We start from the raw sequence: 16,816 nt of genomic DNA on the forward strand, positions 1-16,816 counted from the left end.
AGCTGCTGCCTTCGGCTTAGGTCATGATCTCAGGGTCCTGGGATCGAGTCCCGCATCGGGCTCTCTGCTCAGCAGGGAGCCTGCTTCCCTCTCTCTCTCTGCCTGCCTCTCCAACTACTTGTGATTTCTCTCTGTCAAATAAATAAATAAAATCTTAAAAAAAAAATAAAAACATTTACATGAATGATTCTCAGTCCTTGTATTTTTGAGATTCACTCATTCAACAAAGATGAATGGAGTACTTACTATATGCTGGGCATTGTTCTTGGTGATACAGACAAAAATATCTACTCTTATGGGGCTTACATACTAGTGAAGAGGTTATTTTCCTTATGTGTATAGAACTAGTTCACTTACCTTAATCCTTTATAATAGTCCATTATGTGAATAATTCACATTTCTGCTCTCATTTCTAGTGGTTATCATAAGTGCTGTCCGCCAGTTATTTCTAGCTCAACCTTCTTCTGTCTCATAGTAGGATTATATTTCCTGGGCTTCCTTGTGCTGTGTGACTGATAAAATGTGAATTGATAAGATGGCTGATAAGACGTGAACAGAAGTGATGAATATTACTTTTGGGCTTAGAAGTTAATTTCTAGCCCAAGTCCCTCCAGAGTTCTGTTTTCCCTTGGTTATGAGAAATGGTAACTTTCAAGATGTTGGTTGAATCCCTGAGTAATTCTAATGAACAGAACTTTTCTGCCAACATGTTATGGATGTATATAATATGAGTAAGTTATAAATCTTTAAGACACTGAGACTTTTGGGATTGTTGTTACTGTAGGATAACTGTTCTCACTGATACCGTAAAAGACATTTGATGTGTTTCCAGTTGTTTCCCGTGCAGAGGTTCAGTAAATATTCTTGTTCATGTCTCTCTTCACACATTCAAAGTTTCTTGACAACAGTGCTTTTCAAATGTTGCTATGTATACAAATTACATGGGGATTTGTTAAATGTAGATTCTAGGGAGGCTAGGTGGCTCAGTCATTAGGTGTCTGCCTTCAGCTCAGGTTGTGATCCCAAGGTCCTGGGATCCAACCCTGCATCGCATCAGACTCCCTGCTCAGCGGGAAGCCTGCTTCTCCCTCTCCGCCTCCCCCTGCTTGTGTTCTTTCACTTGCTGCCTCTCTGTGTCAAATAAAAATAAATCTTTAAAAAAATAAATGTAGCTTCGGATTGGGAGGTCTGGGCTCATTCCTGGGGTTCTTCATTTTCTACCAAGCTCCCAGATTGTGCCAGTTCTGCTGGCCTAGGGTTTATACCTAGAAGGAGATCAGCTGGATCAAAGAAAGGATATCCATGCATTCATTCCTGTATTCAACTTGGCATTATTCTCCAAAGTGAATCCAGCCTATCAATATAGACTCCCACTGGCATTTTGTGGAGGTCTGTTACTCTACCTCTAGGTAGCATCTGTATTGTGAGACTTTTTGGTCTCAGTCTGACAGTTGTGAAATGATAGATAATTGTTCTATGATTTCACTTCTTCAATTACTAGTAATACTGGTTTTTGGACATTTGGATTTTCTTTTATATATTTTATCCATTTTTTTCTTAGGTTGTTTGTTGTTCTTGTTCATTTATAAGGATTCATTAGATTCCTCTTACTAGGAATATCGTGCAAATATTTGCTTTCAATGCATGGCTTATCTATTAACTTTGTAAAGTTAGTACTTTTTGTTATATAGTAGTTGTAAATTTTGTCATCACTTATCTTGTGGTCTTTAAAAAGTTTTATTTTTAAACATTCTCATAAATAAAACTTAGCTATGTGTTTTTCTGAACCCTTAGAAAGTAAGTTGCTGATGTGATACCCTGTCATCCCCAAATACTTTGGTGTCATTTTCTACAATAAAGCATTCTTCTTTGCAGCCACAATGCAATAGAGAATAAAAATTAGCATTGATATATTAGTAGCCTCTAACCTCTAACCCTCATACCCAGTTCAGATTTTGCTAATTGTCTCAGTCATGTTCTTTACAGCAAAAGAATCCAGTTAAAAACATGTGTTGCATTTAGTGGTCCTGTCTCTCTATTCTTCTTCAGCCTGGAGCTGTCCTCAGTCTTTCCTTGACTCTCATGACCTTGTCACTTTTGAAGATTACAGGTCAGTTATGTAGAATGCCCCTCAATTTGGGTATGTCTGATATTGCCTCATGATTACATTCATGTTGTATGTCTCTGGCTGGAATATCACAAAAGTGTTGCTGGGTTCTCAGTGTGTCTTACCAGGTCACACATAAATTTGATCTGTCCTGTTAGTGATGATGTTCTCTTTGATTCTTTTCCGTTGTGAAGTTGCTCTTTTTTATATTTGTAATGAAAAATTCTTTGGGGAGGTATTTTATAGTTATATAAATTAATCATTTTTCATCAAATTTTCACTTTAATTTTTTATGTCAGTATGGACTCAAAGTTATTCTTATTTTATTTGATGAGTCATAATTTGTAAATATTATTTATTTTGTTCAGATTATTCTTTTTTTTTTTTTAAAGATCTTATTATCTATTTGACACAGAGAGATCACAAGTAGGCAGAGAGGCAGGCAGAGAGAGAGAGAGAGAGAGGAGGAAGCAGACTCCCTGCTGAGCAGAGAGCCCGATTCGGGACTGGATCCCAGGACCCTGAGATCATGACCTGAGCCGAAGGCAGCCCCTTAACCCACTGAGCCACCCAGGTGCCCTGATGTTCAGATTATTCTGAATGGCACCAGAGTGGCCCCTTCAATCTGGCTTCTGTGTGGTTTTTTTTTTTTTTTTCCATATGTCCTCATAATTTTTTGTTCTTTTTTACTAACAAAAGGAGAGATTTTTCAGATTTATCTTGTACTTTACTTGCTGCAGTCCTGGAATCAGTGATTTCTCTAAGTAGAGAATGTTATTTAGAAACCAGTATCTCTGTGCTTGGTGTACTCATTACTACTGAGCATCCTGGCTTTCATTACTCTTTTTTTTTTAAAGATCTTATTTATTTATTTATTTGAGTATGAACGGTGGGAAAGGCAGAGGAAGAGGGAGAAACAGACTTCCCGTTGAGCAGGGAGCCCAGTGAGGGGCTTGATCCCGGGCCCTGGGAACATGACGTGAGCCAAAGGCAGATACTTGGTGGACTGAGTCCCTCAGGCACCCCTCATTACTTGTAAAATATTTACTTACTGGGTTAGTTCCTTTTATGAAACGGATTACCTATTATTGCTATCATTGCAACTCTTTACCTTGCTAACACTATACACTAAGTTCCCCCCTGTATTATATCCTCCTTATTCCACTTGGGCTGTAATACTCTGGCATGCTTCTGCCTGAATGTCCTCCTCATTCCTAACTGGCTTTGACATTCCATACCAGGCTACCTTTCAATATGGACATCCTCCTTACTTCACTGGGTCCCTTGCATGCCATGCTGGTCTGTTTTCTCCTTCCACCCCCAACTGATATGGATGTTGTCATTTGTTTAGTTCTTCCTTTAATTTTTTCAGCAATGTTTGTAGTTTTCAGTGAATAAGCCTTATGTATCTTTTGTCATATTTATCTTTAAATATTTAATGTTTTTTGATACTTGTTTTAAATGGTATCGATTTTTAAATTTCTTTTCTTTTTAAAAAAGATATTATTTATTTATTTAACAGAGAGAGAGAGAGAGAGAGAGAGAGATCACAAGTAGACAGAGAGGCAGGCAGAGAGAGAGGGAGAAGCAGGCTCCCGGCTGAGCAGAGAGCCTGATTCAGGGCTTGATTCCAGGACCCTGAGATCATGACCTGAGCTGAAGGCAGAGGCCTAACCCACTGAGCCACCCAGGCGCCCTGAAAGATTTTATTTTTATTTATTTATTGGGCAGAGTGACTGAGAGAGTACAAGCAGAGAGAGCAGAGGGGGAGTGAGAAGCCGACTCCCTGCTGACCTAGGGAGCCCGATGTGGGGCTTGATCCTAGGACCCTGGGATCATGACCTGAGCCCAAGGCAGATGCTTAACCATCTGAGCCATCCAGGCACCCTCGATTTTTAAATTTCAATTTCCAGTTATTTATTACTAATGTACTATTTTATTTTTTGTATGTTTTTCTTTGCAACCTTCTAAAGTCATTAATTATGGCAGTTTTGGTGGTTTAATCTGTTGAATTTTCTGTGTAGATGGTCATCTTGTCTGCAAATTAAAAGTTATATTTCTTTCTTTACAGTTGGAATGCTTTCTTTTTGGTTTGTCTTTCTTGTCTTACTGAACTGGCTAGAATCTCCTGTACAATGTTGAAAAGAAGTAGTGGCTATCCTTGCCCTGTTCCTGATCTTAGGGGGAAAGCATGTCACCACTAAGTACAATGTTAGGTGTAGTTTTTTTGTATATGCCGTTTATTTTTTATTTTATTTTATTTTATTTTAAGATTTTATTTATTTATTTGATAGAGATCACAAGTAGGCAGAGAGGCAGGCAGAGAGAGAGAGAGGGAAGCAGGCTCCCCGCTGAGCAGAGAGTCTGATGCGGGACTTGATCCCAGGACCCTGAGATCATGACCTAAGCCGAAGGCAATGGCTTAACCCACTGAGCCACCCAGGCACCCTGTATATGCCGTTTATAAAGTTGAGGAAATTTCCTTCTATTTCTGGTTGTTGAAAATTTGTACCAGGAATGAACATTGTTTTGTCAAATACTTTTTCTGTATCAGTTGAATTGATCATAAGTTGAGAATTGTTTTTCACTTATTAATATGAATTATATGATTAATTTATTGAATATTAAACTGAACTTGGGTTTGTCTTGTATATCCCCCTGGGGGTCATGCTATATTATCCTTTTTATATGATGCAGTATTTGTTTTGTTAAAAAATTTTGTTTTAAAGATTTTATTTATTTCAGAGAGAGAAAGATCCAGAGTAGGGGTTCGGGTGCTCCACAGAGCAGGGAGCCCAACTCAGGGGTTGATCCCAGGACCCTTAGGATCATGACCTGAGCTGAAGTTAGACTGTAACTGACTGAGCCACCCAGGCGCCCCTGCTTTGTTAAAATTTTGTTGAGGATTTTTGTATCTGTGTTCATGAGGAATATTTATCACAGTGTTATTTTTGTTTGTTTTGGTAATGTCACTGACTTCAGGTTAATGCTGGCCTTGTAGAATATAAGGAAATATAAGGAAAGTATTCCCTCTTTAATTTTCTGGAGGTATTTGTATAGCATTGACATTATCCTCCTTAAATATTTGGGTGAATCCAACAGTGAAGCCACTTGGACCAGGAGATCTGTTTGTTTGGTTTTGGTGAGAAGGTTTTTAAGCTACAAATTTAATGAAAAAAAAAAAAATACAGTGCTGTTTGCATTTTATGTTTCTTGAGTAAATTTTGCTTATTTGTGTCTTTCAAGTAATTTGTCATGTCATCAAAGTTGTTGAATTCATTAACAAAAATTGTTCTAGGTACTTCCTTATTATTTCAACATGTGTAAGAGCTATAGTAATGCTTTTTTCCCCCATTACTTATGTTGATAAGTCTGTTCTTTTCTCTTTCTGTCTCTCTGATTATTCCAGTTAGAGGTTTATCAGTAATTTTTTCCAAAAAAGCATCTGTAGGTTTTATTGTTTTTCCTAATATTTTTGTGTTGTCTATTTTACTGATTTCTGCTATTTAGTGTTTTCTTTCTCTTACTTACTTGGGGTTTAATCTCTTCTTTTCTAGCTTTATAAGGTGGATTTTGGTTCTTTTCTAATGTAGCTATCTGTACATTTTTCTCAGCAGTGTATTAATTGCATCTTACATGTTTTATGATGTGTTTTTTCATTTATCTGAAATATTTTCTAATTTCCTTTTTTATTTTAAAAATTTAATCTGCTTATAATTTAGAAATGGGTTGGATAATTTCCAAATAGTAGAAGATTTCTAGATTTTTAAAAATTGATTTATAATTACAGTTCATTGTGCTTATAAATGTAAATGTATGATTTCAACCTTTTTTACATTTGTGGAGACTTATCTTATTCTATTTTATTATTATTATTTTTTCACTATGACATGAAAATCCTATTAGTATTGTCACAGAGTTGCATCACAAGAACATGGTTCAGTTGAGTTGAGGCTTGTTTTAATGGTCCAGCATATGGTCTGTTTTGGTGAAAATTTATGTATGCTTCAAAATTATGTATATTCTGTTTGAGTAGGACATTCTTTAACTGTCATTCAGACATACTTGATTGATAGTGTTGTTCAGGTTTTCTGCATCCTAGTGATTTTTATTTGGCAGTTGCTGACAGGAGTGTTGAGATTGTTGGCGATTGTGGATTTGCAAATGTCTATTTTCTGTGCTTTCAGTTCTCACTGTTGTTGTATTATGAAGCTTTCTTACTGGGTTTGTGCACATTTAGCATTGTTTTATCTTCTTGATGAGATGACGTATTTATTATTATGAAAGTTTCCTTTATCTCTAGTAATATTCTTTTTCAAATAGGCATATGTTTTTTGGTATTAATATACCCACTGCTGCTTTCTTTTTGTTTTAATTTTTACATTGTCTATTTTTAAAAAAGATTTTATTTATTTATTTTTGAGAGAGAGAGAGAGGCAGAGAGATAGGCAGAGGGAGAAGCAGGCTACTTGGGAGCCTGATGCAGGACTTAATCCCAGGACCCTGGGATCATGACCTGAGCTGAAGGCAGAGGCTTAACCAACTGAGCCATCCAGGCATCTCACATTGTTTATTTTAAAATATCCATTTTTGTTGAAAATATTTTTACCAGCTTTTTGATATGTAATTCATATAGTATTCAGTTCATCTATTTAAAATGTGTAATCCAGTGGCTTTTAGTGTATTCACAGAGTGTAAAACCTTCACTACAATTAACTTTAGAATACTTATGTTCTTTTCAAAAGAAACTCTGAGCCCCTTAGCTGGCACTACCCAATTCTTTCCTGTCTGTCCCCCTGCTCCCTGCACCTTTCCAGCTACTGGGAACTGCTAATGTACTTTGTCTCTGTAGATTTGCCTGTCCTGGTCATTTCATATAAATGGAATCCAACAATGTGTGGTTCTTCTTTTATGTAACACAATGTTGTTAGGGTTCATCCTGTTGTACTTCAGTACTTCAGTACTGAATTTCAGTACTTCGTTTTTTTAAATTGCTGAATAATATTCCATCGTATAGATATACCACATTTTATTTATCCATTTATTAGTTGATGAACATTTGAGTTGTTTCTACTTTTTGGCTTTTATGAATAATGCTGCTATGAATTTTTGTTTTTAAGTTTTTTGTGTGGACATACGTTTTTAGTTCTCTTGGCTGCATACCTAGGAGTGGAATCACTGGATCGCATGGTAACTCTATGTTTAATCATTTGAGGAACTGTTAGACTATTTTCCAAAGCAGCTATGCCATTTTACCTTTTACCGTCAGCATATGAAGACTCCCAATTTCTGCAAATTCTAGTCAGTACTTATTATTGTCAGGTTTGTTTGTTTGTTTGTTTGTTTTTTGATTATGACCATCTTGGTAAGTGTGACATAGTATCTTATTATGCACCTCTGTTTCTGAAAAATATTTTTAACTAGTACTAGAAGTTCTAGCAACAGCAATCAGACAACAAAAAGCAATAAAAAGTATTCAGATTGGCAAAGTAGAAGTCAAACTCTCTCTCTTCGCAGATGACATGATACTTTATATGGAAAGCCCAATAGACTTCACCTTTAAACTACTAGAACTCATACAGCAATTCAGTAATGTGGCAGGATACAATTCAATGTACCAACAATAGTTGCTCTTTTATACACTAACAATGAAAATATAGAAAGGGAAATTAGAGAATTGATTAAATTAACTATAGCACCAGGAACCACAAGGCAACTGGGAATAAACCTAACCAAAGAGGTAAAGGATCTGTACTCAAGGAACTATGGAACACTCATGAAAGAAATTGAAGAAGACACAAAAAGATGGAAGAGCACTCCATGCTCATGGATCAGAATAATAAACATTGTTAAAATGTCTGTACTGCCTAGAGCCATCTATACTTTCAGTGCCATCCCGATCAAAATTCCACCGGCATTTTTCAAAGAGCTGGAACAAATAATCCTAAAATTTGTATGGAATCAGAAGAGACCCTGAATTGCTAAGGAAATGTTGAAAAAGAAAAACAAAACTGGGGGCATCATGTTGACTGATTTCAAGCTTTACTACAAAGCTGTGATCACCAAGACAGCATGGTACTGGCACAAAAACAGACACATAGATCAGTGGAACAGAACAGAGAGCCCAGATATGGATCCTCAACTCTATGGTCAAATAATCTTCGACAAAGCAGGAACAAATATACAGTGGAAAAATGACAGTCTCTTCAATAAATAGTGCTGGGAAAACTGGACAGCTATGTAGAGAAGAATGAAATGTGACCTTTCTCTTACACCATACACAAAGATAAACTAGAAATGGATAAAAGACCTCAATGTGAGGCGGGAATCCATCAGAATCCTAGAGGAGAACCTAGGCAGTAACCTCTTCGACTTCGGGCACAGCAACTTCTTTCAAGATACATCTCCAAAGGCAAAGGAAACAAAAGCAAAAAGAACTTTTGGGACTTCATCAAGATCAAAAGCTTCTGCACAGCAAAGGAGACAGTCAACAAAACAAAAAGGCAACTCATGGAATGGGAGAAGATATTCACAGATGACACTACAGACAAAGGGCTGATATCCAAGATCTATAAAGAACTCAAACTCAACACACACAAAACAGATAAAACAGATAAAATGTCAAAAAATGGGCAGAAGACTTGAGCAGGCACTTCTCCAAAGAAGACATACAAATGGTTAACAGACACATGAGAAAATGTTCATCATTATTAGCCATCAGGGAGATTCAAATCAAAACCACATTGAGATACCATCTTACCCCAGTTAGAATGGCCAAAATTAACAAGACAGTAAATAACAAGTGTTGGAGACGATGTGGAGAAAAGGGAACCCTCTTACACTATTGGTGGGAATGCAAGTTGGTGTAGCCACTTTGGAAAACAGTGTGGCGATTCCTTAAGAAAGTAAAAATAGAGCTACCCTATGACTCTGCAATTACACTACTGGGTATTTACCCCAAAGATACAGATGTAGTGAAAAGAAGGGTGATCTGTACCCCAATGTTCATAGCAGCAGTAGCCACAGTTGCCAAACTATGGAATGAACCAAGATGCCTTTCAGCAGATGAATGGATAAAGAAGATATGGTCCATATATACAATGGAGTATTATGCCTCCATCAGAAAGGATGAATACCCAACTTTTGTATCAACATGGCCGGGACTGGAGGACATTATGCTGAGTGAAATAGATCAAGCAGAGAGTCAATTATCATATGATTTCACTTACTTGTGGGGCATAAGGAATAACACAGAGGACATTGGGAGATGGAGAGAAGTGAGTTGGGGGAAATCAGAAGGGGAGACAAATGGTGAGAGACTGTAGACTCTAAGAAACAAACTGAGGGTTTTGGAGGGGAAGGGGATGAGGGGTTGGGTGAGCCTGGTGTTGGGTATTAAGGAGGGCACATATTGCATGGAGCACTCAGTGTAGTGCATAAACAATGAATTTTGGAACACTGAAAAAAAAATAAAATAAAATTTAAAGAAAAAAATAAAAGAAAAATATTTTTGAAGGGTATACAATTCTAGGTTTACAGATTTATTAGTTAAGACATTATTTCGAGGCACCTGCGTGGCTCAGTTGGTTAAGCGACTGCCTTCAACTCAGGTTATGATCCTGGGATTGAGTCCCACATCAGGCTCCCAGCTCCACGGGGAGTCTGCTTCTCCCTCTGACCTCCCCTCTCATGCTCTCTCACTCTGTCTCTCTCTCAAATAAATAAAATAAAAAAAAAAGACATTATTTCTTTGTCTTCTCATTTATGTATATTCTGAGGGAGGGGTATGTGTTTTTTGTCACTTGTATTTAATGTGTCTTCTTCAGCTGTTCTAAAGCTTTTGTCTGTATCATTTGTTCTTAGCAATTTGATTTTGATGCTTGTTGCTGTATGTATGTGTGTGTACATGTGTGTATGTGTGAATTTATCCTGCTTGTCGTTTATTTAGCTTCTTGGATTTGTAGCTTTATAGTTTTGTAAACCCTGGAAAGTTCAGGTACTTGTTTTCCAAACATTTTTTTCTGTCCTTTTCCCATCCTCATTCTAGGACTTCAATTACATGTTATGTTGAACAACTTCATGTAATTCCCCAGGTGACTTGAGGATCTGTTCTTTTATTTTGCCTGTCTTTTTTCTGTCCATGCTTTATATTTGATAGATTTTATTTCTGTGCTCAAGTGCACTGATCTCTCTTTTTTGTACTGTCTTATCTTCTTTTAATCTTATCTGGTGAATTTTCATTTCAGGTAATATATTATTCATCTTTTAGAGTTCCATTTGATTTTTAAAAATGTTTAATTTCTTGTTATTTTTGTGTCTTTTTAAAAATACATGTATATGGCTATGATATTTCTTTTCATGTACTTCTTCGATAGTTCTGTCACTTCTGACATTTTTGGATTTCTGTTTGCAGACTGACTTGATTTTTCCTAGTTATAGGTCAATTTTTTTGGTTCTTACCATGTTTAGTAATTTTGATTAGATAATGGACATTATCTTATGTTGGTGAGTGTGGATTTTGGAGGGTTGTTTTTTTCTTAAAGAGTATTGCTCTTTGTTTTGGCAAATAGTTGTTTGCGGATCTGTTTGATCTCATCAAACCCCATTTTTATTTATTTATTTGTTTATTTATTTAGACAGGGAGGAGTGCAAAGGGAGAAAGAGAGAGAGAATCTTAAGCAGGCTCCATGCCCAGTGTGGAGCCTGACACAGGGCTCAATCTCACAACCCTGAGACCATGACCTGAGCTGAAATCAAGAGTCAGACACTTAACTCACTGGGCCACCAAGCACCCCAAATCCCATTTTATATTTTTGCTAGCTGCACCTTCATTCCAGGAGTAGTTCAGAGTAGTATTCATCTACTCTGAGTAACTCAGGAACCCCAGAGATTTTTCATCAAGGTTTTTCTGCATTGTCTGAGCTTGTGAAGTTTTTATCATATATCTTCCTTGTGTCTGTACAACCTCAAGTTATGTCAAGTTTTCCTGGACTTCTATCTCTGACTCTAACTCCGCTAAGCTGCTGGGCTGTGTTTGGGTTTTCTCTGACTATGCCCATGATCTAGAAATCACACTCAGGTAGGTAACCTGGGTAATTTATTAAAACTGAAACTCATCTTTTTTGTTTCCCTTTTTTCAGAGACCACTGAATGTCCACTATCCAAGTCAGTTTTTCTGCTTTTTAAGATCGGGAGTTTGTGTCTGTTTCTTGTCTGTTACTCCTTCATGGATGGATGCCTAGTTTTTTTTGTTTGTTTTGTTGTTTTTGTTTTTTAGCTATAAATAGTGTTAATACTATGAGGTTCTGTGCTCCCTAAGGAAAGATATCTGACCATCTTTCTACATGTAACACATAGAAGGGATAAGTATTTGTTTATGGTGCCTGTGGTGAAAGCTTTTATTCATATTCTTATCATACTTTGAATTTATAAAAATTTCTCAGGGATAGTTGTGATCTGCTTTAAAAGATCATTTATTAGAATTTTAAAAGTTATTATTGTGAAGGAGTTCCATACCATGGCAAGAAAGGACCATAATTTAATTTGCCATAATTTAATTTAATTAACATTCTCTTCTCACATAGCATTCAACTATGTCTAAGTTATTCTGACTTTAGGATTACTTAAATGTCTTTTCCTTCCTTCTTCTTTTATATTCCCTGCTTTGGTTTCATTTACTTTTTTTCTGCTCACGTTTCTATTACGGAGTGTAATGAGGAGGACATGCATGCAAGTGAAACTTAAGAATATGGCTTTTGATTCAGTTTTAATAATGTTTAGAGGTGGTCAAAAATAATCTCAAAATCTGGTTTTAAGATTTCCTTGGTTGCCTGAACTAGAACTTTTTCTTTTGGTGTCTGCCATACAGGTGTCTAGCTGGCTATCATTCTTTAACCTGTCACTGATATTAAAATGCACCAAAAAAAAAACCAACCAAACAAACAACAACAACAAACACCAAAAATTTGAATAATCTTATTGGTCTGTCATAGTTGGAACATGAATATGTTAGGGAAAGGACAATGGGGAAATAAGGTGACATTCTGTGTTGCCAGGAATCCCTGGATTTTATACTAATTAGCCTTGAAAAATGTTGAGTTATTTGACAGACCAGATGTTTTCAGCATGCAACCATGTGTCTCATCAGTGCATGTGTCTGTGTCCACAGGCAACATTGTTAGATTTTTCTCATTCTATAAACAATGTTCCAAAATATAACTAAACCCCAAAGTATGTTTATCTTTTTGGCTTAATTTCTGGCTTTCTATCCATTCTAAGGTTTCTCTCTAGAGGAATTGCATTTTATTGCAAATAGCTCTTCATACCTAATTGCAGTATAAACACCATTCTGTTTACACTGAACCATGTGAATTGTACTGTTTTTGAGTCTGTAAAATTGTAATAAAAGCTACCAATTCACATTAACTATATTTGTACTTTTATTTCTAAATATAGGGAAATAAATCTTTCTCCCTTCCATTTGTTTGGACTAAGATTTTGATTTTTAGAACATTTGAGGTCAAGACATTAAAAAAAAAAAAGTAAAACCAATCTCTAGTCTTTGTACATTGGAGTAAGAGCTTAAGTGTCTACTGTGAAATTCATTCTTAAAATCAAAATAGAGTGATCAGTTTTTTATTTATAAGATTAGAACTGAATTTTTTCCTATACTAAATATATCCTGGGAAGTTAGGAACTTAGGAAACTAAAAACTAAAAACATAAGAAAAATTAACACCCATAATGTGTATATCCAAAGGAAAAAAAAATCGTGGTTAACCTTTTGTATCTACTTTTCTAGTCATTTTCTGTGTACTTATGTATTTGTGTATGTATGTGTTTAGTGATAAATAGCTTATACATGCATATATGTTCATAATTTATACATGTATGCATATTTATGGCTTTCAAAAATGTTACAATTATACTTATAAGTTTTATTTTTTGCAATAGCTTTTATGCCACAATATTGTAAACATTTTGCTGTTTTTTACTACATGGATGTATCATGATGTATTTAACCAATTCCTTGTTATTAGACATCTAGATTAGTTTTTTATTGACTAATGTAAAAATTACAATTCAAGAGGCTTACATGCTTTTGTAAATCTAATATTTCTTTTTGGAAATGCAACTGGTTAGAATGCTTGTTTTGGTAAAATTCTTCAGTGAAAACTATTATTAATACAATTTGTTTACCAGAAGGCAGTGAATTCTCCTTTATTGAAACCCCTGATAATAATACCCATTATCAAAGAACCAAGATGCCCTTCAACAGACGAATGGATAAGGAAGATGTGGTCCATATACACTATGGAGTATTATGCCTCCATCAGAAAGGATGAATACCCAACTTTTGTATCAACACGGACGGGACTGGAACAGATTATGCTGAGTGAAATAAGTCATAGGGAGATGGAGAGGAGAAGGGAGTTGAGGGAAATTGGAAGGGGAGATGAACCATGAGAGACTATGGACTCTGAAAAACAATATGAGGGTTTTGAAGGGGCGGGGGGTGGGAGGTTGGGGGAACCAGGTGGTGGGTATTATGGAGGGCATGTATTGCATGGAGCACTGGGTGTGGTGCAAAAACAATGAATTCTGTTACGCTGAAAAGAAGTAAATAAAAAAAATAATACCCATTATCTTCTAAGAAATCTTTGGGAGTTTGAGTGACAAAATCACATTTTGATTTGCATTTTTTCACATATCTGTTCAACTCTCCTGGACCCCCCAGTCCCCCATGCCCCATATATTGGCCTTTTTTATGTTCTTCTGTGATTTTTCTTTGTTCATTACTTTTTAAAAAAAAAAACTTAAGTTTATATGTTGTAAATAATCTTTACAAAGTTTTGGTTTCTTCTTTATTCTTATGTCTTTTTTTTTTTTTTAAGATTTTATTTATTTATTTGAGAGAGAGACAGTGAGAGAGAACATGAGCAAGGAGAAGGTCAGAGGGAGAAGCAGACTCCGCATGGAGCTGGGAGCCCGATGCGGGACTTGGTCCCGGGACTCCGGGATCATGACCTGAGCCGAAGGCAGTCGTCCAACCAACTGAGCCACCCAGGCGTCCCAATTCTTATGTCTTTTTAATATATAACTTTGTTTTTACTTTGTCAACTTTACCAATTTTAGTTTTATTTGTTCTCTTATGCTTATAGAAGCTTTCCTACCTATCAGATAAATATTGTCCCCTTTACTATTCCATTACCAGAAGTATTTATTTTTACATAACCAGCAATGTTTCTTTTCTTAAAATATTTTATATCTGATATTAATATAGACACTCCAGCATTTTTATGGTTACTTTGTGCATGGTATACCTTATTCTAGCTTTTACTTTTATCCATTTGTATCTTTGAATCTAAAGTGTGTTGCTTGTAGAGGACATTTAATTGGATCATACTTTTTATTTTTTTATTTATTTTATTTATTTTTAAAAAGATTTTATTTATTTATTTGACAGAGAGAGATGCAGGGAGAGTGGGAGAGGGAGAAGGAGGCTTCCCACTGATCAGGGAGCCCCATGCAGAGCTCCATCAGGGATCATGACCTGAGCTGAAGGCAGATGCTTTTTTTTTTTTTTTAAATTTCTTTTCAGCATAACAGAATTCATTGTTTTTACACCACACCCAGTGCTCCAGGCAATGTGTGCCTTCCATAATACCCACCACTTGGCTCCCCCAACCTCCCATCCCCTGCCCCTTCAAAACCCTCAGATTGTTTTCAGAGTCCATAGTCTCTTATGGTTCATCTCCCCCTCCAATTTCCCTCAACACCCTTCTCCTGTCCATCTCCCCATGTCCTCCGTGTTATTTGTTATGCTCATACTTTTAAAAATCCTGTCTGACATTATGCCTTTTGATTGGAGTGTTTATTAGTCCATTTACATTTAATGTAATTATTAATATGGATGAATTTTACTCTTTTATTTTTCTGTTTTTCATGTCTTTTTGTCCTTATCCTTTACTCTCTTTTTTGTCTTAAATATTTTATAGTGTACTATTTTAATTCCTCTATTGATTTTTTTAAATGGTATAATTTGAGTTATTTTTTCTTAGAGGTTGCTCTATGGATTATAATCTATATCTTTTCTTTTAAATTTATTTTTTATTTTCAGCACAACAGTATTCATTATTTTTGCACCACACCCAGTGCTCCATGCAATCCGTGCCCTCTATAATACCCACCACCTGGTACCCTGACCTCCCATCCCCCGCCCCTTCAAATCCCTCAGATTGTGTTTCAGGGTCCATAGTTTCTCATGGTTCTCCTCCCCTTCCAATTTCCCCCAACTCCCTTCTCCTCTCTAACTCCTCATGTCCTCCATGCTATTTGTTATGCTCCACAAATAAGTGAAGCCATATGATAATTGACTCTCTCTGCTTGACTTATTTCACTCAGCATAATCTCTTCCAGTCCCGTCCATGTTGCTACAAAAGTTGGGTATTCGTCCTTTCTGATGGAGGCATAATACTCCATAGTGTATATAGACCACATCTTCCTTATCCATTCATCCGTTGAAGGGCATCTTGGTTCTTTCCACAGTTTGGCGACCGTGGCCATTGCTGCTATAAACATTGGGGTACAGATCTATATCTTAATGTATCAGTCTACTTTAGGTCAATGCTGATGTAGTTTTGGCAGAATATGTAGTAGTGGTTTTTTGTGCTATTTTTGTCATATAGCTGTACATTTTATAAACCCAGCAATACAGAATCATAGTAATTTCTTTTAAAAATTTTCTTTAAGTGAAATTAAAAGTAAAAAGAGAAAGGAATATTTATTTAGTCTTTTATATTTTACACATATTTACTATTTCTTATGCTCTTCATTTCTTTCTTTCTATGAATTCAATTTAGTTTCTGTTGTCAGCTCCTTTCTGGCTTCTTTAGGATTTTTTTCAAGGCAGATCTGGTAGCAAGGAATCCTTGGTCTTTGTGTATCAGGAAATGTATTTATTTAATTTTCATTTCTAAAGGGTGGTCATCAGCTAAAGATTGGTCCAAGGTTTGTGCTCAGACTTGAGCCATTAAGGTTTCTATCTGTTGTCAGTGGATTTGTGTGTGAGCTATGGAATACCTTAAAGATTCATGCTGTTTTCGAAACAGCTTGAGCTTTTACTTTTCTGCCAGGGCTTCTACTACGTGTGTGCCTGCTGCCTCCTAATCAACCAGGGATGTGTGGAGTGCTTATGCCCTTTTGGGTGTCCTGTTGTGCGAGTACACAGCCTCAGTCAGCCTATGGATGGGCAAAGAGCTATTGGGCTCTTCTGTGGGTCTCTTATTTCCGTACTTTCCTCTTAAATTTCTGGTTAGTCCTCTAATCTACCCCTTGACCCAACCCAGACTATATTCAGGCCAGGAGAATTGGAGTAGTTTCCTATTTGTTTATTTGTTTGTCTGTTTGTCCTTCCTTCCTTCTTTTCTTCTTTCCTTCCTTCCTTAATCTGGAGTTTTCTACTTTTCCTAAAAACTCCACTCCCATTGGTTTCTAATGGTGGGGAAGCTGCTGATTTTTAGGACAAGCCAATATAACCAGCGGGAGGGACGCTGGGAGTGGAGGGTGGATGGAGTTGGAGTTTTTATGGGAGGTAGCCCCAGGCAAGAACTCCACAGAGTCATTGTTCAGCAGTTTTCCTGAATAAACACTTTTCAATTTGTTCTCCTTTGGTCTATTTCCAGAGCCCTGAAATGGTTGTTTGGGACAG

General features: G+C 36.4%; 1 protein-coding gene across 4 annotated transcripts in view; it reads left to right on the forward strand.

Moving 5' to 3' along the window:
• EXOC6B (exocyst complex component 6B) overlaps positions 1-16,816 on the forward strand; it is a 616,111-nt gene that overhangs the window by 95,340 nt on the left and 503,955 nt on the right. The window lies entirely within an intron of this gene.

The sequence above is a fragment of the Mustela nigripes genome, chromosome 7 (assembly GCF_022355385.1).
Source record: "Mustela nigripes isolate SB6536 chromosome 7, MUSNIG.SB6536, whole genome shotgun sequence".
Lineage (NCBI taxonomy): Eukaryota > Metazoa > Chordata > Mammalia > Carnivora > Mustelidae > Mustela > Mustela nigripes.